This window comes from Heloderma suspectum, chromosome 3 (genome assembly GCF_057233095.1).
Source record: "Heloderma suspectum isolate Gila_16-S chromosome 3, 16-S_ref, whole genome shotgun sequence".
NCBI classification, from domain to species: domain Eukaryota; kingdom Metazoa; phylum Chordata; class Lepidosauria; order Squamata; family Helodermatidae; genus Heloderma; species Heloderma suspectum.
Window position 1 is genome coordinate 82,179,517 of NC_139460.1, and position 26,662 is coordinate 82,206,178.

General features: G+C 41.4%; 1 long non-coding RNA gene across 1 annotated transcript in view; it reads right to left on the bottom strand.

The window, feature by feature from the left end:
- Window positions 1–6,159: 6,159 nt before the first annotated feature.
- LOC146349822 (uncharacterized) overlaps window positions 6,160–26,662 on the bottom strand; it is a 54,268-nt gene continuing 33,765 nt past the window's right edge. Inside the window, exons 3-4 of the long non-coding RNA XR_014788822.1 lie at window positions 16,201–16,301; window positions 6,160–6,400 (exon numbers count right to left, since the gene is read on the bottom strand). This is a non-coding gene — a long non-coding RNA (uncharacterized LOC146349822). The remainder of the gene's footprint in view (window positions 6,401–16,200; window positions 16,302–26,662) is intronic.

The following is a 26,662-nucleotide window of genomic DNA, read 5'->3' on the forward strand; positions in this document are numbered from 1 at the left end:
TTTGAAATTCTGCCAACATTACATGGTGTGATATTTGTCACCTGTTGGCACTGGAAAGGCTTCCTATCTAGGCTCGCCCACTTCCAGGAGAAAGCTCCAGTGATCCAATTCTTATGCTTTACACAATCTATTGAAAGCAGGCAGGCTGGCACTCTTGAGTCATATACTAGCAACTGTGCATCAGACACTAGTGAAAGTGGACCTTCCACAGTGTGAGTGTGGTTGTGTAAGCAGTTAGCATGTCCGACAATCCTGTGGGTGCCCCAAGTTTAATCCCTGCTCAGCCGTGAAGCCTATGGGTGACTATGACATGCATCTATGACTTAGGAGAATCTCCAACATTAATAACTAATTATATTCAATGTCTGCTCAGCTAATATTCCTGCCACCACTTCCACATTTACCACATTTTTCTGGCCGGGCCAGGAACTCCTTGATATTTATACATCTGAATACGTAAGAAAGGTCGAAGATAAGGCATCATGGACTGGGTGGTCTGTGAGGAAGGAATGTTTAAAATTATGCCACAGGATCTACTGACTACTCAATGTGGGGCTTATGTATTCACTGACAAAAGGCAGGGTTTACAGATGGAAATCAAGGATTAACATATACTCAGGAACAAAAGAAACAAAATTACTGCAATTCTTACTGACTCTAACTCTGAGGACATTTGGGTAGTGCAGCTATATATGTGCATGACACAGGCCCTATTCACATGCAAAAGGAGGAAGGGTGGTTAGGGTAACTATGGAGCGGGGAGGATTAGACTAACCACGATGTGTGCGACGGTCATATGACTGGGAACAGTGTGGTGCACCATGGTTTACTTGCCCATCCCTGCTCCCTGGTTACCATGTTGTCCTCCTGCTGCTGCTGCCAGTTATCCCAGTGGTCGTCGCGCTGGGAAATGGTGTGTGCTGGCCGCTCCAGTCATCGCTATGTCACAGCGACCAGTGGGTCTAGTTGTGCTGCCTAAGTGTCACTGGAAGTGGGGGATGCTCTAGGCTGTCGTCTCTATGGTTGCCATGTTTTCACATGGAATGGCTGTTTTTAATAATGGAGATCCTGCGACAAGAGGGGAAGCCACTCCGGGCCCCTTAACTGCATGGCATAGGGATGGCTAGCGAGGGTGATTAACTAGCCATTGTGGTTGGGATTCTGACCCCACACATGACACATTAAGCCACCATGGTTTGCTCAAAAACATGAACAATGGTGGCTGAGTGTGACATCTGAACAGGACCACGGACAGGCAAGGACTGAATCCACCACTTTCTCTCGTTCAGGTTAACTGCCAACTTACAAGTTTCAACTGTCAAATCTTAGCAGCCAAAGAGGTTGTGCTCTCTCCCCCTCTCTTCCCTCATTATATTCTGGAGGAGGGGGCCTCCCTCTTGACAGACAGCTCCTCAGGCCCAACTACCAAGCCTGCCATATAATTTTGTTGCAGTGACCTTAGGTCAGTCACTATTTCCCAGACTATCCTACCTTATAGGGTTGATGTGAGGATATGCATCAAGGGCAGGGGGAGAACCACAAACTGCTTGGGCAATTAAATAAATAAGTAAATTAGTTAGTAGGTATGAGGGCAGGTTTGTTTCTCTGGATCTTTCTTAGTGCCTTTCTGCCACTCTTTAGCCTCTGTAATTTTCTGGAATGTGCCCTAAAAATTCTAAACAACAGTTTAAAGTATCAAGGTGCCTTTTGGCCACAGGAAATAAGTGATTCACAGTGTTATATTGTGCTGCTGAGTATGTTTTTATGGTATATATTTACTCATGCTGGTTAAGGAACAAACCCCATGATGCCTGTTAAAGGGCTTCCTTTAAAAGTGTTTGGTTTTTTACCCTCCCTCCTTTCCTCCCTCCCGAATCACATAAGGACTGCTTAGTCCCACCTCAAGGCAAATAACACAAAACGCATGTGCCTTCCTTCTCAATCCCCCCTAATGAATAGAACCCATAAAGAGGAATTATGTTCAGTATAAATTATGCATACTCCAGAACTAAATGATGTATCCTCACGTTATGGCTTCCATCTACAGCAGCCATAAAGAGCCATTTCAGTGAGATTGCAATGCATGTTTCTCACTGTCAATTAAAATATATATCATGCACAAAGCAATAGAATGTGACAACGCAAGAGAGGAGATAAGGCGTGGTAGCCACCAGGGAAATACACAGTCAAGGCAAGACAGGTTTCTGCAAAACTCTAGGAGCTGTTTGTTTTGAAACAGTGACCTCTGAGGGACAATGGGGGGAAAAAGGAAGAGGCAAACTGTTCTGGCCCTCTCTGTTAAACAGATGTTATTGTGAAACATTACACAGCAACAAACCTCAGAAAGGGCCTGTGCAGGTTCTGAAGAAGTACAGTGTATGTTATTATTCAAGTCCATAACATAAAGTTGCCTATTACTTTGGAGATGCTCAGAGTAAGCCAAGGAGATTGAACAAGACTGAACATATTTTTGTTCCGGTCTTTGTTGTATAACTATATTCAGATAGCTCCCCACCGCCCACAAGACATGCAGTGCACTTTTCACAGGGTCATCCCAGCTGAATTTGTAACATGAAGGGCTTAAAAAGGATCCAGATGGTTGATGGAAGAGGGTGTAATCACAGCCAGCATCTTTGTTCAAGTGCTGGTCAAGGCCAGCTCCCACCCTCACCAGCTGCTAGAGAGATGCCACTAGGTTGACAGGCCAGCAGGTGCCACTCTGGGAGGCTGGGTGACCATGCAATTGGAATATGGAGAGGTTAAGGGACTCGGAGGCTTGATGTGCCAAGGGATAGCCTCAGCAATGATACGGGATAGCCCATACTGAGGCAGTGCAGGAGATTGGGGCACTCCAGCATCACTTTATTCCCAGGATCAGTACAATTCCAGTCTGTGATAACTGCATTTCATCTAGAACTGACTACATACTGTTCTGGTCCCTTACTGCCTTATGAAGCATCTGGGCCTTAATGTATTGCTAGAATTTTTCCGAGAGTTGGAACATGCCTGTTTGTAGCTTACATCAGTAGCTGGCAGGGATCGGGAACCTCTGGCCTGAGGGCTGGCTACTGTCCATGGGAGGTCCCCATCCAGACCAACAGCTTCTCCTCTGGGCCCCTCCTCACTCCCCCAAGACAAAAATCTTAACTCTCATCAGCAGCTGATCATAGAAATTTTCCCTGCTCCTCCTACCCGACCACACTGCATTAAGCCTTTTTAAAAGTCTCCACTGGTTCTCTTTGGAAGGAAAGGGCAAACTCTCCCCTCGGTCATGCTGTGACCCTCCTCAAAGAACTGCCCCTCCCCTGCTGCAATCAGGCTTTTAAAAAGCCTAATTGCAGTGAGGGGGCATTTTCAGGAGGGGGGAGTGTGTGTTGTATGGTGTGTGTGTGCGTGTGTGTGAGAGAGACAGACAGACAGACAGGTCTGGGCAATCACATCGGGGGCAACCTGCCAGGAGTGAGGTGGCCCTACCCACTTCTGATAAGATTTACGCTTTCCAGAGCCCATGGACTGAAAATGGTTCCCCACCGCTAGGTTAAAAAGTGGGAGCTGGGTCTCCTCTGATGCAGTAAGAATGAGAGTGGTGCTGCTGCTAATGACTTGAAGTGTGGTTCGTATACCCATGTTTCCTAGCCCAACTGTGATTGATACCTGTAATGAAACATGTCAAGATGCCAAGTTTCATGTTATAGCTCAGTAGGCATTCATTTTTATAAAGAGTTTTGAGTCTTATAATGGTAGAACCTTCCCTTTCCCTTCCGCAACTTGCCTTAACTAAATGGTAACATTCCATGCTCCGTTAATATTAAAAGGAGTATCTTGGGAAGCAAGACTAGCCCCACCCCCTTCATCCACTGGGCAGTGATGCAGTTGAGTAATTTTTGACTTTGGACTTACTGGTCTTATGCCCCCACCTTCTTTAGACAATAATATGTATTACTTCACATTACTTCAAAATGTAGTAAGCCTGTCCCACCACATTTGGGGGCCCTCCTGCTCATTTTGCGTGGCAGGGCCCCGGACTTCTACCCAAAGACCTGTCCTGATGGCACCACGGCCATTGGGAACAGGTATTTCATGGTCACTGGCTAGTGCAAGTAAAGCACTAGCCAACATTAGTGATATCTTTCCCATTAAAGGATATTCCAGATTGGGGGGGGGGTTGTTCAGGGGTGGGGGGAAAACCATAAAATCAATAAAATGCCATTAAAAGCTGAATAGATGGATGCATAACAAATAATGAAGGCCTGTCCTGTCCTGGCCATGAGTGGATGTGCACAGGGTACAAAAGATACTTGAGGACTGTTTAGCCTGCCAGTTGTTAGCAGGAAGCATCAGCCAGAGTTGCAGGACCTTGGATAGCACCAAGCAGACAACTTGGGTCTGACAAGTTGTGGAACCCAATTGAGGCCTTGTATCCTTCTTGGGCCATGCTATCCCTCTCAGGCTCCCCTCCCTTCCTGAAGAGTGCAGCTTTAAAGCCTTAAGTCTTCTGGGCTGGAGCCTAGCAGCCCATCACCTCTCGACCTTCTGCACTGCCTCCTGGCAAGCATGAGGGGAATCTGGCTCAGGGGGTGCTGCCCTCTGGGCTCTCTAGATCAAGGGCTCCTGGGTGACAAGCTCTGGCAAGCTTGGTGTTGTGGTCCTGTGCAGCCACAGCTTGCACCAGTGGTCTTCCCAATCCAGATGTTCTGTGTCAGAGTCTTGGTTGCTGCTCAGGGTCAGGATTTTTACAGTGCCTGGTGAACATAACTCAGGAAGGAGTTCCAGTTTGGACACCACCCAAAGACCTCTTTCTGGTAGCCAACTGGCAAAACCTAGGTGGAAAGGGGGCACTTGAAAAGGCCCTATAAAAGATGGTCCTTCAGATACCCTGGTCCCAGGCCATTTACAGCCTAAAACTAGCAAACAGGGCCTAGAAGCAGACTGATAGCCTGCTTAGTCACTTCCTTCAATTATTTTCCTATGATCTTCTTCTACAGGTTACATAGGGGCAGATTTATTATTTTGGAGTATGATCCATCAGCGCACTGCTAGCATCACTGCAGACAATGGCTTATCTTCTGCAGCCAAAGTGTGGTAAGCACCTTGGTAAATCTGCCCCTACCAGTGCACGTTCCATTCCCAGCAACTAAGCTCCAGAAAACCTGGGTGCAGGATTACAGTTGATTTCCTGTAATCCTAGCGGCTGTTCAGCCATCAGGATCCTGTACACTGGGGCCTCCAAGACCACATTTCATCTCTGCTTCTCAGCAGTGATGACTACAGAAACCTAGTGCAGCAGCAACCAGCAGGGAGTGGGTATCTGAGCAAGGTCACTAACTGTAACTCATACCAGTATTGGTACTTTGATAGCCAATGTTATTAACTGTACCAGCAGAGCGGCTCATAACAACAGGCCATCATTTATTTAAAAAAGGTTGGTTGGCTGAAGATGAGACATAATGTTCAGTTTATAAAACATCACTGGACACATATTATGATGATATATCTCTTCTTTTGGTTTGCCAAAGGGTCTTAGAAGCATGAAAGATTTAACTTTAAAAAATACTTTATGTTTGCAATTTTACCTTTTGCTTCTCAGAAATCAATCATTCCTGCTAGGAGAGGACAAATGAAGCAGCAAGTTTTTATTTCCCTAATGATTAGAATCTTCAATGTTTAATCTTTTTTTTTAAGGTTTATAATATGTAATTATCTTAAGGATCACTTTATGATGAATGGATCATTAAGTAGTGATAGTCTGAGTTATTAACTTTCTTGGATTTTGCCTTCTGTAGCTGATCATTACCAAACTGGTAAAGTTCCCCAAATGGATCATTAGTGCTTCAACAGATTCCTTTTACTGGTTTCAAATGTTCTTTGGGTGGAACAGGCACATTAATAGCTAAAGACGGACATAGATGGGAAGTGACTCAGTCTGTGCGAATGAAGGTCTTGAGAAGCATCTTGAGGAAGGCCTTGCGAAGCATCCAGAAAAATGACCTTCCTCACTGCTGTTCAAAAGGACTGAAATAATCTGATCTGGATCCAGCTAAACAAATTTGATGTGGCCTGATTCTTGGAGAGCCCTGAGTACAGTTACATCTAAGCTATTAGAGGAAATAATATGAGGAAATGATATCTGGATTAAAATTATGATATTAAAATACATTTGGAAGTCTGTCTATGTGCTTTTTATTTCCCAGCCCTTTAGGACAACTTGTAACAAGATTTACACCTTCATTGTAGATTCAATCCAGATCAGTCTCTAATGGCTGCAGTGTCAGTCAGGGCACAAATTTCTTTGAAATGGGGACTAGAAGTCTCCACTGACACATGATTGATGGAGAGCACAGCATATTCTTTCCCTGTGGCTGGGTATTTTCATAGTGGTTCATGGGAGAAGGCACAGGAACTAATAGAAGTAGAAAGTCACTCGTTAGTCAAAGGCAGACAGCAAAGGCAATAGCATTATTTGGACAAGGTGTATGGAGACCTAAGGTCAACAGTGACACCAGTAAATTCAAGGCTGACTTAAACTAACAGCATTGTCCTCTACCAGATTAAAGGGCTAATTATGAGTTGCAAGACAAAATGCTACATTGCATTATCAATTACTAGCGAATGGACCTGGCTTTAGATGGGCTCGAACAGCCAAATGTACGTACTGTAATGTACGTACTGTAGCTGTCAAGAGTTGAACACATTGTGCCCACCCTGTGTGAATGAAGCCGCTGACACCCCTAGGCATGGCCCCCTCCATGCTACACCCCTGTAGCTCCCCAAGGAAGGGGTCTGTTCACTTCATTCCCCTGGAGGGCTTCCCCACAGTAAGGAGGAAGAAAAAGCCTTATAACTCTGTCCCTTGGACTGCTCCCCCCCGCTTCAAACTGTATTGACTGCAAAGCTATGTGCCAGTTAGGGACGACTGCCTCCTAGTGACTGAAGATGGTAGGGCAGGCCTCAAACACATGGAGACATTTCAATTAAAATAAAAGAATGCATTTAAAAAACCAAATAACCTGAGGTGCACAACCCTAGGCTCCCCATAGTATGCTAGAATCTATAATAATAAAAGAGTGCCAAGTCACCACAGTGCCAAGTCCATGAAAGCAAGACAGCTGAAATGTGGCATGCACACTAAGGGAACTCTAGGGGTGTTCACCTTGGGTTATTTGGTTTTTTAAATGCATTAGTTCTAGTATAACAGGCTGCAATTTATTAGAGTAAAGGATACGGAAGCAGATATGTCCAATCCTTCCAATAATCTATCAGGTGGCAAATTAATCAGAACGGCTAACAAAGTTCAGCTATTGTCGGTCACAAATAATTCTACTGAATCATCTTATTGTTGCATTTGTCCAGTGAGAGACATTTATGTTGTACACCCAGAGTGTTACCATTCTTGGTAAAGCACCCACTGAATCCCAAAGATGAGCTCCCTACATAGGAACACAGTTTGACATATGAGACCACACACGCATTCTGTAACCTTCCTGTGAGTTGTCAGCTTGGAGTCCAAGGGAGGTGGTCAAGAAACGAGCTTAAGGTATGGGGTGGCTCCATCTATTTTTAACCAAACTGGTCCTTACTAATATAAGAACAGCCATGCTGGATCAGACCAAGGGTCCATCTAGTCCAGCATTCTGTTCACACAGTGGCCAACCATCTGTCAACCGGGAACTCACAAGCAGGACACGAGTGCAACAGCACCCTCCCACCCACGTTCCCCAGCAACTGGTGTACATAGTCATACTGCCTCCGATACTGAAGGTGGCATATAGCCATCAGGACTAGCAGCTATGGATAGCTCTCTCCTCCAGGAATTTATATAACCCCCTTTTAAAGCCATCCAAATTGGTGGCCATGACTACATGTTGTGATAGTGAATTCCACAGTTTAACTATGTGTCGTCTAACAACTTAGCCTCTGATTGGTTTCCTGATCATTGTTTAAAGTACTAGTTGTGTCAGGACTGCCACTGGATCCACCATTCATTGGTTGTCCCTGGACAACATGTTACTCAATAGTGCCTAAGAGGCTTGAGGCGACTGCTCTATTTTTTATTTTTTTCTAAGTTTTTGCAACAAACCAGGAAGTAAAGTCCTTTGGGTTCCCCTTCCTCTGAAGTCAGGCAATTATAGCTGCTCCTGTTCTATTTATTTTTCTTTCCTCCTATATCTATCGATTTCCGCTCCCACAATCCACCATTGCCACCAGCACCAGAACTTCTTTGGTTGCATAGCCTTCCAATCCCCTGCTCTACATTTCTGTAGCACCACCTTCCCCTCCTCATTTGGCAAATATTAATTCCCCCAACTGTCATATTTATCATTTCTAGTTAGGTAAACTAGAACTAGTATACTAACCCATGTGCATGTACTAATTAAACCATTTTTCTCTTCTGTAATAAATGTACATGCATATTTTTGAGAACAAAAAGCTGTTAAAATAAAGTTCACATTTTTGGACTTTGCATGAGCGCTTGAGCTAATTTCTGCATTTTAAAGGTAGCTATTTCTCATTTTAGTACGAGCATGGTGCATTAAATCTACTGTGTGTGCACCACACCTCTGCTTAAATGCCCCAAGTCATTTGTTGGTCTTTACATGTGAGCAAAGATGAGTGGGAACAGTTCTTTTGATGACCTTTCCATTGTTGGTGCCAAACCATTAAATGCTTTTTTCTGGAAAACTCTTTTAAAGAGAGATTTTATTGCTGATTTAGCTTTGATTCCAGGATAAAGGTTTTAATTATGAGTATCTATGACTCATGTATGAACTTGAGCATACTCCAGGAGAGAGCGGAGGACAGGAAGGCCTGGCGTGCTGTGGTCCATGGGGTCATGAAGAGTTGGACATGACTTAACGACTGAACAACAATGACTCATGTATTGCTATCTAGTCCTATTCAGCAAAATTCAAGGATAACGTTGGAATATGTGGCTGATCTACTAATGAAAAGGCCCTGTGTATTGCAATCTGAAATGTAGTATTTGCATATGTGTGTGTGGAGTTTCTAGGAAAGGGGGCAGAGGAATTCTGTAGTTAATTCAGACAGAGTTTACATTCCTTTTGGTAGCCCTCTTGGCACAGAGGTGTCAGTAGGTTTAATCAGTTGTAAAACAGCATGTGGCACCATTGCGGCCTTGCTGTAGTTCTGTGGGGGCTACATGCAGATAAAATGATGCCTGCTGCATTCCGCAGGCCGACCAGTAGTTGAAATTGGCACATTGGCAGACATAGTAATTTAACAGATGGCCACAAATGTTTCTAGACCAAAGCCTATAATCACAGCATCAGATGTACAATTCCCAGGATCTCTGTCTCTTGTGAGAGTATCCATGTTAATGGGTAATGTGACATGACATCATGTCCATTGCTAGACTGTAAATGAAACAGTTCTGGATTGGCATTCACTGGGCAGGGGCAACATGAGATAATAGACATGTCAACTTTTTCTTTTTGGAATACCCCAGTAGAATTGACCTTATGATTACACTCCATAGGTTGTCCCATTTCCAGTTTACAAGTTGATATTATTGTGCTTTGCATGATGATCATTTGGCAAAGACCTGGATGACTATCTCTACGACAGCATAAATTCACCCTGACAGTTTATTTCTAGAGTCAGCTTCATGGCAAAAGTAAAGATTCCAGGTTGCATATGAAATGTAAATATAACTAAACATTATGTATTTAACAAGGCCTAACAATGCCAGATGCTTTTTTTTTTTTTAAGCAGAGCTGCTTCATGAGAGAGGTGGAGAATTTAGAGTGGAGAAGCAGTGGGATAAGGAAGGGTCACTTAACTTGCCATTTCTCCACGTCAAATGCCCCTATGGAGGTTTTTCCCCTGCAGGCTTTCAAAAATGCATGTTGTTGATAAACCACTGGGTGTGTAAGGGGAAATTAGAGCAGATAAATGATGGGTGGGGAAAGGGTTGAGTACTTGTTCCCTCCTCCACAACTTCTATGCTCTGAATTGTCCACTCCCCAAATAGCTTCTTTTAAAAATATGTTAGAGCACTAATACATGTGATAATAATAATAACATGTGATATGTAGTTAGCCTGTAAAATACAGGCTGAACTGCAGTAGGATAACTAATCTAAATTTATGGTTTTAAGGCTGCAACCCTATATATAATTACCGGGGACTTCGCCCATTAACATAGCGGAATTTACTTCCATGTTAATATGCATATGATTATGCTATTCATGTATGCAGCACCACAAATGCTTTACTGAGATCCAGTTCTCACTCCTTTATATTCCCTTGGTATGCCTGAGCAAGTGATTGATCTGATGATGATGACAGAAGGCTTTGGTGTCAAGTCAGCCAAACTTCATACCTCAATTGTGCCATAGATTAAGCCCAGTATGAGCTTGTTGTTGTTGTTGTTCAGTCGTTCAGTCGTGTCCGACTCTTCGTGACCCCATGGACCATAGCACGCCAGGCCTTCCTGTCCTGCGCTCTTTCCCAGAGCGTGCTCAAGTTCATATTCATTGCATCCATGATGCTATCTAGCCATCTCATCCTCTGCCGTCCCCTTCTCCTTTTGCCTTCAGTCTTTCCCAGCATCAGGGTCTTTTCCAGGGAGTTTTCTCTTCGCATTAGGTGGCCAAAATATTGGAGCTTCAGCTTCATTATCTGTCCTTCCAATGAGCACTCAGGGTTGATTTCCTTTAGGATGGACTGATTTGACCTCCTTGCAGTCCAGGGGACTCGTAAGAGTCTTCTCCAGCACCACAGTTCGAAAGCATCAATTCTTCGGCGCTCAGCCTTCCTTATAGTCCAGCTCTCACAGCCATACATTACTACTGGGAAAACCATAGCTTTGATTAGACGGACCTTTGTCGGCAAGGTGATGTCTCTGCTTCTTACTATGCTGTCTAGGTTGGCCATAGCTTTCCTCCCAAGGAGCAAGCGTCTTTTAATTTCATGGCTACAGTCACCATCTGCGGTGATCTTGGAGCCCAAGAAAGTAAAATCTGTCACTGCTTCCATTTCTTCCCCTTCTATATGCCAGGAAGTGATAGGGCCAGATGCCATGATCTTCGTTTTTTTAATGTTGAGTTTCAAACCAGCTTTTGCACTCTCCTCTTTCACCCTCAACAAGAGGCTCTTGAGATCCTCTTCGCTTTCTGCCATTAGGGTGGTATCGTCTGCATATCGGAGGTTGTTGATAATTCTCCCGGCAATCTTAATTCCGACCTGTGATTCATCCAACCCAGTGTTTCTCATGATGTACTCTGCATATAAGTTAAATAAGCAGGGTGACAATATGCAGCCTTGTCGTACTCCTTTCCCAATTTTGAACCAATCGGTTGTTCCATGTCTGGTTCTTACTGTTGCTTCTTGACCCTCGTACAGGTTTCTCAGGAGACAGGTAAGGTGGTCTGGTACTCCCATCACTTTAAGAATTTGCCACATTTTGTTGTGATCCACACAATCAAAGGCTTTAGCGTAGTCAATGAAGCAGAAATAGACGTTTTTCTGGAATTCTCTTGCTTTCTCCATGATCCAGCGAATGTTGGCGATTTGATCTCTAGTTCCTCTGCCTCTTCGAAACCCAGCTTGTACTTCCGGTAGTTCTCGGTTCGCATACTGCTGAAGCCTAGCTTGTAAGATTTTGAGCATCACCTTGCTGGCATGTGAAAGGAGCGCAATTGTGTGGTAGTTTGAACACTCTTTGGCGTTGCCCTTCTTTGGAATTGGAATGTAAACTGACCTTTTCCAGTCTTGTGGCCACTGTTGAGTGTTCCAGATTTGTTGGCATATTGAATGCAGCACTTTAACAGCATCATCTTTTAGGATTTTAAATAGCTCGGCTGGAATACTGTCATCTCCACTAGCTTTGTTGTTACTAATGCTTCCTAAGGCCCACTTGACTTCACTCTCGAGGATGTCCGGCTCAAGTTCAGTGACCGCACTATCATGGCTATCAGGGACATTCAGATCTTTCCTGTATAGTTCTTCTGTGTATTCTTGCCACCTCTTCTTAATCTCATCTGCTTCTGTTAGGTCCCTGCCTTCTTTGTCCTTTATCATGCCCGTCTTTGCACAAAATGTTCCCTTGAGATCTCCAATTTTCTTGAAGAGATCTCTAGTCTTTCCCATTCTGTTGTTTTCCTTGATTTCTTTGCATTGTTCATTTAAGAAGGCCTTCTTGTCTCTCCTTGCTATTCTCTGGAACTCTGCATTCAGTTGGGTATATCTTCCCCTTTCTCCCTTGCTTTTCGCTTCCCTTCTTTCCTCAGCTACTTGTAAAGCCTCATCAGACAGCCACTTGGCTTTCTTGCACTTCTTTTTCTTTGGGACGGATTTTGTTGCTGCCTCCTGAACAATGTTACGGACCTCCGTCCATAGTTCCTCAGGCACTCTGTCTATCAGGTCTAATCCCTGAAATCTATTCCTCACCTCCACTGTATATTCATCAGGGATATGATTTAGGTCATACCTGAACGGTTTAGTGGTTTTCCCGACGTTCTTCAATTTAAGCCGAAATTTTGCAAGAAGCAGCTCATGATCTGAGCCACAGTCAGCTCCAAGTCTTGTTTTTACTGACTGTATGGAGCTTCTCCATCTTTGGCTGCAAAGGACATAATCAATCTGATTTCGATATTGACCTTCTGGTGACGTCCATGTGTAGAGTCGCCTCTTGTGCTGTTGGAAAAGAGTGTTTGCTATGATCACTGTGTTCTCTTGGCAAAACTCTATTAGCTTTTGTCCTGCTTCATTTTGTACACCAAGGCCATGCCTGCCTGTTATCCCGGTGATTTCTGGACTTCCTACTTTAGCATTCCAATCCCCTATGATGAAGAGGACATCTTTTTTTGGTGTTAGTTCTAGAAGGTGTTGTAGGTCTTCATAGAACCGATCAACCTCAGCTTCTTCGGCCTCAGTGGTTGGGGCATAGACTTGAATTACTGTGATGTTGAATGGTTTGCCTTGGATTCGTACTGAGATCATTCTATCATTTTTCAGATTGTACCCCAGTACTGCTTTTCCCACCCTTTTGTTGACTATGAGTGCTACTCCATTTCTTCTAAGGGATTCTTGCCCACAATAGTAGATATGATGGTCACCTGAATTAAATTCGCCCATGCTTGTCCATTTTAGTTTGCTGATTCCCAAGATGTCGATGTTCAATCTTGCCATCTCATGTTTGACCACCTCCAGCTTACCTTGATTCATTGATCTGACATTCCAGGTTCCTAAACAGTATTGTTCTTTACAGCATCGGATTTTCTTTTCACCACCAGAGACATCCACAGCTGAGTGTCCTTTCGGGTTTGGCCCAGCCGCTTCACTCTTTCTGGCGCTACTTGGAAATACCCTCTGCTCTTCCCCAGTAGCATATTGGACACCTTCCGACCTGAGGGGCTCATCTTCCGGCGTCATATCTTTTAGATACGTTCTAAAATACGTTCCATGGGGTTTTCTTGGCAAGAATACTGGAGTGGGTTGCCATTTCCTTCTCCAGTGGACCACATTTTTTCAGAACTCTCTGCCATGACCTGTCCGTCTTGGGTGGCCCTGCACGGCATAGCTTATGGCTTCACTGAGTTACGCAAGCCCCTTCGCCACAACAAGGCAGTGATCCATGAAGGGGAGTATGAGCTTATACGGATGCACTAGTTAGCTTTTGGATTAAGTCTTCAGCAGAGGGTTGGAAAGATATTTTAAATCCAAGCATCAGTATCAACTATTTTAAGAGCAAGAATAATCATTTTGGATAGATAAACACTCATTTATTTGGCTGAATTCACACCAGTTGTCTGGCAAACATTTATCTAGGATACTAAGGTTTTTTTTTTTTTTTAAGTGTATGGATTTGGTTACTTTCATGTAACCTTTGTATAATTTTTATACTATACCTGACGTAGTGTAAATGCAAGCATAATACTTCACTTTATAAGAAAAATAGAACATATAAAACATCCTGACGAAATCAGTGGGGTATTTCTTCACTTCCCAACACATCAGTATGACCTATGTCACATTAGCAACCATATGTCTCCATTACTTTGCAAAACTCAAGATGAGTATATCCTTCCAACAATACCATAACTAAGTGAAGAGCATATATGAAGTAGTGGCCAAAGAGTCTGACGGTGGAAAATATGTGGATGTATGTTTCTTCATAAAACAACAACCAACCAGCACAAAAAACCCATGCCAACATGACAAAAATCATGTTAGATTTGACTTTGGCTAGCTTAACCAGTATGAGTTTTTCAGTTGGTTGATTGCTAGGAGTAGGTGGGCGCTGAATTAATTTTTCAATATAATGATGGCACAATACTGCAAATTACTAGGCATCAATATCAAATGTTTAGATAACAGCTCTCTATAGATGTGAACAATATTGCAAATTGATGCCAGTATCTTTGACATTTGACAAACAAGGTCCTGGTTTTCCAGCTAAGTTATATTCTCATTTCTTATTACTACTTCACACATTGAATCATATATACCTTTTCAGGTGCAGGCTACATGATCCTTAGATGGCACAGTCACCCTAGAATTATGTAGCTAAAGAGTACTGATAAAACCTTTGTGGTAGGTTTGTGGTCATTTTAACTGTTTATATATTCATTGTTTCCATTTTAGCCTTTAACAGTAAATGGCTGAACACTGAGATACAACCAGTAGCAATTATAGTTTGGGGGAAACTGACAGAATTCCTTATGGAAGACATTGACCATAGTGCCAGCAAACTAATTCTGAAAGAAAAGACTTGTTTGTACTTCAGTGTCAAATGAGTGAGAAATTCTTAAATAGGATAGCAAATCTAATTTACATCTTCTCTCTTTCCCTTTCTTAATCTAAGAAAGCCAATCACATACATTGCCAGAGAGAGAAACACTTTTCTCTCTATATATATCTTGTTGACAATGGCTTCAATCACATTGTTGTGGCAAAAGATATAACTAGAACTAATTCCAGCCTCATCTTCAGGAAGTGGATAAGTCAGGCTCATTTTATACAATCCATTTAGATTTTATAACTGGGATTTCATGAGTAAACAGATCAATATAGAAGTAGATCAAGGATAAGGTATGCAGAAACGGTCACATTTATAATGGCATCGAAGTATTCAAAACGTAATTTGAATATATGATTTATACACATGGGGTTACATCCAGTGATTGTGCAAGCAAATGGAAGCTTGCACAACTGTAGTTTCCCTCCCCTTCTCCTCCCTGCACTTCCCCAAAAGCTGCTCTAGAGTGTTGGTGGGGCCTTCTGAACAGCAAGGGCTGTGCCATGAAGGGCTGCAGTGGGAGGAGGAACCACCCGCAAATCAGGTGTAGGCACCTTGTGCGTGGTGTCTCCACCTGATTTGAGGCAATTCCCCCCTCCTCCAGCAATCCCCACAACACAGCCCATGCTGTTCAGGACAGCCCATAACCCTCCAGAAAGGCTTTTGGGGCATGCAGGAGAAAGTGCAAGTTGCCTGTGCTTCTTTCTAGTCATGCAAACATTGGATACAACTGATGTGGTAGATTTCAGTCTTTAAAAAACAAATATATACTATTTTACCCCAGTCTAGAGACTCGTGCAATGTCTTGCACATGCAAGGGTTTGCACTGAGAAACATATGCAAAGGAACAGATTATATCCTGTTGCTGAATCAAATTGGGAAGCTGTTTCAGGTGCAGCAGTTCTGCACATGAACTAGACTGCTAATGACTGGAATGCAGCAGGTTACTGGGATGGGGCATTTGCTTTCTTACAGTTTAATCACTGTAAGAAATCAGTATTCTAATTGGAGAAGGACATGTACACTTAACACCCTGTTTTGTTGCAAAATTATGATTTTGGAAGGTCCTACAATGAAAGTGCATAGCTCTATTACTACTTAGTTGTGTAATCAAGCTCTAAAAGGAAATGGATTATTTCTATAGTACACATAACAATTCAAAAACAAATAATTAAAATCAGTATGTCAATACAAAATGTACACAACATTCTCTGTGAGTAGATGTGACGAAACTATAACCGGCTAAAATGTCATTTCAAACAAATTGCAATGAGTATTGACATTCCAAAGGCACTGTTGTATTCAACAAACTTTGGATAAACCCATTTTAAGCTTTGTGAATATATATTCTCCAAAGAGCTTGAAATGGTGAAAAGTAATGGCTTAAATTGACAGTGGTGTTTTTGGCTGTTTTCATAGCATTTTAATTTACAATTCGCTTACCAGATCTTACATGCTGATAGGGAGAATCATCATGAATTTAGGAATGGTACTCCATGAGACGTTTCAGTGTTCATTGTTCTTTTGTCATCAACTGAAATTAGCTGTGCAACAAATTGTTAAATATTTTCATCACTCCACTGCCAAGCACCTGTGGTCATGTTTTATGTAGCTCTACACAGAGGGTAATTTAATTAGTGGTTAATTTAATTGTGGAATAGAATGATCCAGATGTGGCCAGACATTTTGTTATCCTTCAGAAGACATTTTGAGACAAAATAGTTATATTTACATCTGGCAGCAGGTTCCATCCTCTTTATTCCTGAGACTGTTAAGATAGTGCCTGTTGTAGTTCTTATGCAGATGTGCACCAAAGGATTGTTTGTTACTTTGGGTATCCAGGGTATGGAGGGGGTAGGTAGTAGTGCATTGAAGTCTGTGGGGCTGCAGTGTAAAGCAGAGGCAAAGATGCTGGGTAATCCATTGCATATTTATAAGTATAAGAGGAGAAGGGAGAGTAAAAATTACTTTGAAAAGAAATAATAAATTAAAAAAGAAACAAATGCTTACATATTCACAGTTTCATTTACCACACTACTCTATTTGAAAAGGGAGAGCAGAAACTTTCAGCTCCTAGCTAAGTCCAATGACTCCTAAGATTTTACTTGAGGAATAAATGAAACAGGGTTCTGAAATGAGGTTGTGGTGGATAGGAGATATGTGTCCAAAAGAAAAAAAAAAAAAACACCAGCTCAAACACAAATAATCAGAATCAAATTCAGTTATCTGGCAGATCTAACGTAAACATGACATTTCAAATGACATTTTTAATTAGCTTTACTAGGAAACCTACAAAAAGCCAGAACATTGAACCTGAACATAGTATCACCCGAGCCTTTCCTTTTCATTATTGATTCCCATAATGATTATCAATTTAAAAAGAAGTTTACATTTATTTCATTCATCCTCATAAAAAGTAGGTTATTCTGAACCATACAGCTCATATATGTCTTTTTGCATACATGTAGAAAATCACTACCTTTGGCCTAACAGGATGTAATTCTTCATAGCCCTTCCTATGATGTTGGATGAATGAGAAAATGCTCCTTACTTAATTTGATATCATATTCCAAGGGAGAGGATGGGAATCTAGGACAAAGAGATGACTTGTAGATACAGCAGTACTTACAGTAGAAAAGAAGTGATGCTGTTATTCCAAACATCTGGGATCAAAAAACTCTACTTGAAGTGTAACCTTCTAGTTAGTACCTTGCTACTTATCCGAAGGACGGATACCCACATTAATTAATCCCTTCTTTGACATATTTCAAATGAACTTTGGTAACATGATAAAAGGATAAATTTCCCTGTACACTTTCAGTGTGTTTTTTATATGTGGAACAGTGATTCTACCACGTATTAATGACTGTAATTTTTTTAGATGGATTAATCCATAGTAAAAGAGTGCAGACTTGAACTTCAATCTCCAGATGGTATCTCTCTAATGCTGTGGGAACTCAAGTCATATTGCACAAGGTCCAATAAAGGGTAGATGGTTCAGATGACTCCTCCACATGTTACTTTCATAAACCACTTATACACCTCCTCTCCCTTCTAGATGCCCTCCTGGAAAGTAGATCAGGAAGGAGCATTTCTTGTCTGAGGCTTTTCTTCCTGAGGTTTTTTTTCAGAGCCTGTCTTTCATTCTTTAGCTTCCAGCTCCTGGTGGATGCTGAAGATGCCTGATCAGCAGTTTTATTATTGTGAATCCTAATGACTCTTTCCTTTATTGTTCATTCTCTATCAGGCAAAGTAATGCTGCTATAATGTGGATGATTACAACCAGGTTTACCAGAGTGGGTTTATAAGCATGGGAGAGAAAGGAGAAAGATAAAGTACAGACATAAGAGTCTGCAATAAGTATGCAAATGGAAATGATCACTGTTTGGGAAGCTTGCCCCCAAAGTATAATACTGACTGGGATGGTCAGTAACCAGACTTAGGGTAAAGACAGACAAACTTTCTAAGGGCCAAACTAGATGATGTTAAATCAGTGTATGGAGGCTGTTTATTTCTTTTTATTGGTGCATTTTAACTGATTTGCATTAGTTTTAATTATAATTTTGTATTTTATTTAGTATTTTAATATTGTTTGCCACCTTGAACATTCGTTGTAGTGGAAAGGCCAGGTTATAAATTTAAAAAATACTTTTTACTTTAGGAACAACAGCTAATGGGACCATGACGATATAAACACTATGCCAAATAAGATTCCACCTATTGTCGTACAGCTGCAAGGTGAAACAAAATATGCAATTAGCCAAAACCAAAAAGGAAAATCCTTTAAGCCCCACTGAAAACAGCTGGACTTACTTTTGACTAAACATACCTAGGACTGCACTGTTAATGTAACTATCTGCAAGAGATAAACTCTTACTTCTTCTATGCCTTCTTAAATCATCTGGCTTGCATACTGGTTTGAAGGTGCTCCTAAAGAGGTTATTACAAAATGAAGCTTTGATCATAGAATCATAGAATAGTATGGTTGGAAGAGGCTTATAATTTATAAATAATAAATAAATAAATAAATAAATAATAAATAAGACCATCGAGTCCAACCCCTCAATGATGATTGCCCGTTGCCATACAGTCCTTGGTGTCTACTGTGATCATGTTTCAGTGCCAAGCAAAGAGCTTTTTATTTTCCGAGGTCTTTTAATCTGTTATAATTTGTTTTTTCTTTGCCATTGTTTTTACGCTGCTTCTATATGTTCTACTGTTGATCTGTTTTATTTATGTATTTTAATTTGTTTTTATTCTTGTTGTAAGCCACCCTGAGAACTTGATTGTAGGGCCACATATAAATACTTAAAAGAAATAAGCACACCACTGGAATTAACCATACGTATTATGGCTCACTATATCTTCACTACCAGATCATCTTAATGTAATCGAGATTTCTCATGTGCCAACACCAACAACAGACCAAACGTTTCTGTGTATCTGGCCCCAAATTCAAACCCCACTACCTTTCCTATACCCTGCCTAGACTGAGGCCATTTCTGACAGCCAGTCCTCAAATCTTCTTTAACCACTTAACCAGTGCATATCCCAGCTAGTGCGCGCAAGCTGATTGTTCAAAATACACACTGCAATAGACGTAGAGAAGGTTCATATATGCACGTACATCATTTGATTTATTGTCACTTGATGATTCACAGCTGAATATGTGATGTCTGCATCATGCTGGAGGTGTTGTGACAGTTCTGCCTGTAGTGTTTGAACTGAGCTGGATCATTTATACATGCAAGCTGCTACTTGATGCATATACATGCATATGTGAACCAGTCCTTAGATTTAGTATCCTTCATTAGGAGTAAATTGTATTTTAGCCTTCTATATCAATTAAATGTTCACGTGATTAACAGCGAGAAGTACATCTACTGTGATACAAGGAATCATTTATGGGATTATTTTATGCATCGGTCCTCGTCCATGTATGCCCCGACCGTGGGCTTCCAAGACTTAGAGGTGCCAAGAAAGTGATTAGTCAGATCCAGGTTTGCTTACAAGGAGATTTTATTGAGTACTTACAGCGCACAGGCATACCCAATGGCTGGATCAGACAAAAGCTCTGAACAAAGGGCTGTGCTTCATGATGACTTTTATATCATACATGTTATTCAGGCATAGCAGTGAGGGAGTATGACAAGTTCAAGCATTAATTAGAGTTCATCTATAACTTTCCCAGCATAGCATAACAGTGCTTGGTAACATATTTGGCAGAAGAAAGACTATTATAATTTTCTCAGCATGCACACCTGTGGAAACATAGCTTCACTCTCAGGCACATCCTAGGCTCTGGTAAGATAAACGGTACCAGAGCTCGTTAGCATGGAATGTGCTGAAGGGGCGCTACACCAGCCTTTGACTCATCTTATGAGCTGAGAGGCCCAACTGCAAGGGATTGCAATTAACAATGGACCAAAGCAGAGAGCATTATGGATCACTAAGCATCTATAAAACTACTGTTAGCTTGCTTACAGGCCTGGGGCCCTACAGTCCTTCAAAATGCTGTGTAAATGAGCAAGTCCCCTAGACTGCAGGGAGCCTCAAGTGAACTGCTAACTTCTACTAGTGCTGAAAATTGCAGGATAATCCAATGAATCTCTGAAGAACAAGTAATATTCTATATATGAAGTATGATACCTGGCCAAGTTTCTAAACTAAGCCAATAATGAGAGCCATCATCCAAGGTCGGTTGCCAAGGGCAAATAAGTAGTTAATAATGAAATTATCAATAGATTTATTTGTGCTACTTTATGGGCTGCTTAAGAAAACAAGCTGGCTTCAGGCTGTTCCACTATGTATCATGTACTCATGAACCAACAAGTGCTGCAATCATTTTTCGTAGCTTGGGGAGGCAGCTTTCAGCTGTGTGCATAAAGATGCAAATGCTAGAGGTGCATGGTCCATAAGCAACCTTATAGAATCATAGAATCATAGTAGGGTTGGAAGGGGCCATCAAGTCCAACCCCCTGCTCAATGCAGGAATCCAAGTCAGAGCATCCCTGACAGATGGCTGTCCAGCCTCGTCTTGAACGCCTCCAGTGTGGGAGAGCACACCACCTCCCTAGGTCATTGGTTTCATTGTTGTATTGCTCTAACAGTCAGGAAGTTTTGCTGATGTTCAGCCAGAATCTGGCTTCCTGTAACTTGAGCTCATTATTCCCTGTCCTACACTCTGGGATGATCGAGAAGAGATCCTGGCCTTCCTCTCTGTGACAACCTTTCAAGTACTTGAAGAGGGCTATCATATCTCCCCTCAGTCTTCTCTTCTCAAGGCTAAATATGCCCAGTTCTTTCAGTCTCTCTTCATAGGGCTTTGTTTCTTAAAGTGTGGTGCCCAGAACTGGACACAGTACTCCAGATGAGGCCTAACCAGTGCTGAGTAGAGGGGAACTAGTACTTCCCGGCTATGCTTCTATTAATGCAGCCCAAAAGAGCATTTGCCTTTTTTGCAGCCACATCACGTTGTTGGCTCATATTCAGCTTGTGATCGACAACAATTCCAACATCCTTCTCGCTTGTAGTGATGTTGAGCCACATATTGCCCATCTTGTAACTGTGCGTTTGGTTTCTTTTTCCTAGGCGCAGAACTTGACATTTATCCCTATTAAATGTCATTCTGTTGTTTTCTGCCCAGTGCTCTAGTCTATCCAGATCACTTTGAATTTTGTTTCTGTCTTCCAGAAACAAAACTCAAACTATTCAGAAAAGTCTATAAAGTTGAAAACCACCCTATCGTTAGATTTCAGGAATGTAATAGAAAGAACATGACAAGACAAATTCAAAGGATATTGTGTCAGTTGTTCACAGCTAGAACCGTTAAGCTTGGTTGATCAAAACAGAGATGACATCAATTTTAGTACCAAGCACTAAAAATGTAATTTGCAGGGGCAACCCCTCCACTGTATTGTTATTAGGAAAGGCAGGCTAGCTGCAAGTTACTCTTAGTGAAGCAAGTAGAATGACTGACAGAGCTGAGTGTACTCCATAAATCTATGTATCAGGAGAAGCCAGAGCTTGTTTGCAGTGAGCTGCAAGCTGCTACTGCTGCAGAGCAACTAGTTTTTGGTATGAGGACTTGGTTTATTTTCGACATGCATGAATGGTCTGTGCATAAATGAAAGCCTATTGTATTATATGCATGTGTGAAAGCTTTTCAGGACAAAACTGGCCAGGACTGCTAAGTGTGTACCATGTAAATGAAGTATCTGAAGGCTGGTGTGGAAATCAAACACTGAGAATTAAAGCTTTATCTAAAAATCAAAGAAGAAATCCATATTTCTGGCCGTCTCTGTTGTAATAACAAGTCTGAAAGTTTGAGGGAGGTTAAGCAAGGCCTTCTAAGGGTGCTGGACAAACTACAGAATAGGCAATAGGACTTTGTGGCATTCTTTGATAGGAGCACATGGATTGTTCTCTACTTACGCCCGCAGTGCCAGCACTACCCTGTTTTTATTTCACTTCAGCAGATGAGAAAAAATAGGGGGAGTGGAGGATGCATAGAAACATGCACAAATTTCCTTTGTGGCTTACTCTTGCAGCTTGGATAAATCCTTTTGGCCTTCAGGTTTGCTTCAATTTTCACCATATTGAATAGTTTAGTGCCATCCTCAGATGTAAGCATCTCACACCAGTCTCAGTACTGACATGTATCACCTGGATGAAACTGGTGTAAGGCAAACAGAACTGGTGAAGTGGCTGTGTCGTATCAGTAGCTACCTGTTCATCCCAATAATGAAGAAACTAAATTTCTTTATTATTAACATTTTCTTTATAGATATAAATGTTTCACAGTCTAGCCCCCTAACACTGCTTGTGAAGCACGAGCTGTTTGCTAAATTGGAAAGACTATGAAATCCAGATAATAGTGGTGGTGAAACCAAGTTAATTATTGCTCAGCAATATTGTTCCCTGATGAAATGGCCATAGTCCAATGTATCCTTAAGATTTTTTTAGTTCTAAAGATATATATTTAAGACCCTGGAAGCTGAAATTGGAAGCTCTAGTTGCCATGCAAGAAGAAAATCTAACCGAAAGCTAAAAATACAAGGAGCATGAGGACTGTTATCTGTATCATAAAATAAATCGCTGTAACCTTTCAAGGTATGACTGATAGACCTCGTAGTTTATATATCTATCCAATTTTTCCTTGGGTGCAAAGTTGCCAATCCATAAAACAAATGGTGCAAGAAGTAAGCTTGTAATGCTATGGGAAAATGTCAGTGCAACTGTCTCTTATCTCAATTGAAGTTTCCTTTTATACTACCACAACAGCAGTATAATATAATGAATGCTTCATTTATTACAAACCATCACAGAACACTTAATTCTTCTCTCCTAAATTAAGAGAATGAATCACTGTGACCTTCCTCAGGGGTGCAGTACTGGAAAACTGCCGAAAACAATATGGTGATGTACCAGAAGCTACCCTAAAAGTGAAACATGAAAGAAGATAACCCCAATATGTAGATTTGGGTTATTTTACATTTCTCCCTTGTAGTTGTTATTCCGTTAAATATTATATTCCAGGTAAGTATCCTTTCTATACCAGTCTTTTATTTTCTATTGAATTAAGAAAACTGATTCTATAACCAAAATTTTGCCAAATGGTTCATAATTGTCATCAATTTATTTTTAGGTGATTCCGCCTTTTCATACAACTTATTCCTATATATAAGCCAGTTTATTTTTTTCATATACATAAGCCAATCATCATGATCTTTTTTAAAAAGACATTTGGAGAGCTGCAGTAGGGAGGAAGCACCCCACTTGAAGTTTAGAACAGTGGGGAAATTAACCGCTATCCAAAACAGAGGAGGGGGGATTTCAGGCAAACTAGACTGAAGAACTGATGGCACAATCCTATTGGATCCAGCCTGGTTACTTGTAAGCCTCCAAACTCAGAGGCTTGAGAGTATCCAAAGCAGAGCAGGAGGCACCCTGTGCCTCCCGCTCTGCAATTTAAGTTGACAGGTGTTTCTGCCTGTCTAGCTGAGGCGTTGGGGGGAGGGGAGGGGAGGAGGCTGGGGATATGGTGTAAGCCGCCCTGTTCCCTCCTCTGTTCCCTCCCCTGGCACGCCCCCTTTCCCTCCTCTCCGAGCTCACAATTGAGCTCGTAGAGGCAGCAGGTGCGATTTTCTCCATGCTAGCTGCGAAAGGGCAGGGACCTCAGATTCCTGGGTCCAAGTGCTCTCTCCAGCCTTGGATCCAGGAATCCGAAAAATCCTATGGCCCTGCAGATGCTGTCTATAGCCCATAGGATTGCTCTCCCCATCAATCAGACAGAACTGTCCCTGTTTGCTGAGGCGGGTGTAACAGAAACCAATAGAAATGTAGTATTTGGTTTCAGATATTAAAGGAGTAATCCTGTGGGGATGGCCACCACCTCTGAACTGATTGGCAACTGCCTACTGAAAGCATGGTGGGAGGAGCGTGGAGGTGATTCTCTCCTCTGTGCTCCAGCCACCCTGCATTTGCATCTAGTTAGCTGATTTCAGCGGTCTAGCCATGGGACATCGGAGTGCAGGGTGTGGAAGCTGGACAACACATAGGAAGTGTTGTACCGGCACTTCTGCACTCCTCACCCCATCCCTGGGAATGCCCCCTTTTGCCCCACTCTGCACTGCCCTTATGAGCGTGGAGTGCAGGGATGATCTGAGCCACCTATGAGGAGGTGGGGGAGGGGAGGCGGTTCTCCAGGAACCGAGCTCAGAGTGTGGGTTCCAAGGTTGGTTCCTGGAAACCGACCAGTCCTATGGCTGACTAGGCGCTATCTAGAGCCATTGGATTGCACCCTTAACCCACAAAAACTGAATTTTCTTCATCTTCATAAAAACAACTGTTGTATTAAATATTTTTGTTAGCGTATCACTCCTAATAAAAATTCAGCATGAAAAACCATAACTGTTCGTATCAAAAACTATAGAAAAGAAGATGCACAATATTTTATAGTACTTTTATTATTTATTGAAAATAATTTTTAGGCCACCTTTAAAGGAAGAACCCTCTCAAGGGCATGCATGTGATATGGGCATGTGTGATATTCAAGACAGTATCATAACTTATACTTGATTCTAATTTGCAACATCAATATAGCAATTGATAAAAGATTTCAAGGACCCCTTCCAGGCTTCATTTTATTTGACAACAGATTCTTAAAACATTTCGTATAATGTATTTCTTGTCTGTTCAGTTCCAAAGATACATCACATTTGGCATTGTATTAGTTCATTATTTGTACATTTGTACATATGAACCAACCTACTCAAAAGTGAAAATGTATGCAAATCCAATATTTATTAGGGCTGCCATGCTACAATTGAAGAAATTTTAGTGAATTAGTTGTAAGTATTCCAGTTGATAAATCAATCTGCATCTACATTAACTGACATATATGGGGGGGGGGAGAATAGCCCTAGAGAAAAAAAGGTTACTTCCTTTGTTTTTAGACGCACAAATGAATTGCAACAGACATAATCGTAGAAGAGACATGCCCCGTTCTTTCACATACATGATGACAATGCTTGCCATCTGCAGCAACTTACTTTTAAAGTAAGTACTTGTAGTAAAAAAAACCCAACATTTTTTAATTCTGCTGCCCAATTAATTGTGGACATTGTTTTAGTCTATCAAAATGTTTTCAGTCAATTGATCTAAGCAATAAATTAACTGAATGTTGCAGCTCTATTATTTGCTTTGCCAGAACTGTAACCTGGATGAGAAGTGAATGACCTTGTTCTTTTCAGTAACCCTGATCTATGTTTTCATTTTCTTACAAAATGCAAAAACAGGTTTCATGTTATATGGTTCCACAGATTACATTTCAACTTATCAGGGGTCATTTATTAGAAATATGCCAGATGGCAGTTGTTTAACCTTAAGCTTCCAGCCACTGTTGTTCTGGAATATCTGGCAGAATTATTAAAATGTGAGACTCAACACAAAGCACGTATTATATAAACAAAGGTCCAAGCAGAAACAAGCGTCCATGACGGATGCAGTTGTAAAGGAGTGAACTGTCAAGAGGAATTAAGATGAAAGTTTAAAACACTCTAGAGACATCAAATCGTTTGGAGTCAGTTATAAACAATTGTTACTGTAAGGTTACATATGGATAATCTATAGTCCACAGTAAGACTTGCATTGCATGACATATCGTTTGTATAAACTATCCTCTATGGACTGAAATTCTCTACCACCATTCTAAAAAAGATGGAATCCAGCATGGAATATATTTTCCTTCTCAATGGTATGTCTTTAAATAAAAGACTCCTAGCAAAAATATCAGCAAAAGTAAACCTCTCAGTAAGGAAGCCTTACTTTTAATAACAAGATTTTTTATAGTGCAGTTACTCTCTAAGCAGTCATACACTTCACCACCAGAAAGAGCTATGCTAACCTCTAATAAAGACTGCCAAAATCACACAAGCTTGCAAATGCAAAGAAGAAACAAGGCTAATATAAATGGGATGCTTTATAAAGAAAAGTACCCATGGATACCTATGCCTAGTTCATTACTTTTCCAGGCAAGCAATTTGGATACCAAAGTCATTCAAGGCATTATAATTATCAAAAGGAGTACAGGTTTGATTATGCTTATAACTCTTCTTTGTTATTATTTGTATTTATGAATCAATGTAAGATGAAATGTTTTCCTTTGTTTATTTACTGGAAGTTTCCTCTGTAATAGCAAAAGAATAAAATAGTGGTGGTGGGGGGGAGAATTATCAGACGGAATGGGCAAGGCCATGTGTAAGAATGCTGCAAAGGAAGAAAGTAAGTTTGGTCTCAATGTATGCGCACAGAACCAGGTGGATTATTGCTTAGGTACAGGCCTGAAAACTTTATCTCTAGGAAGGCCACCAGTGTCTAATCAGGACAGCCTTAGACAGCACTG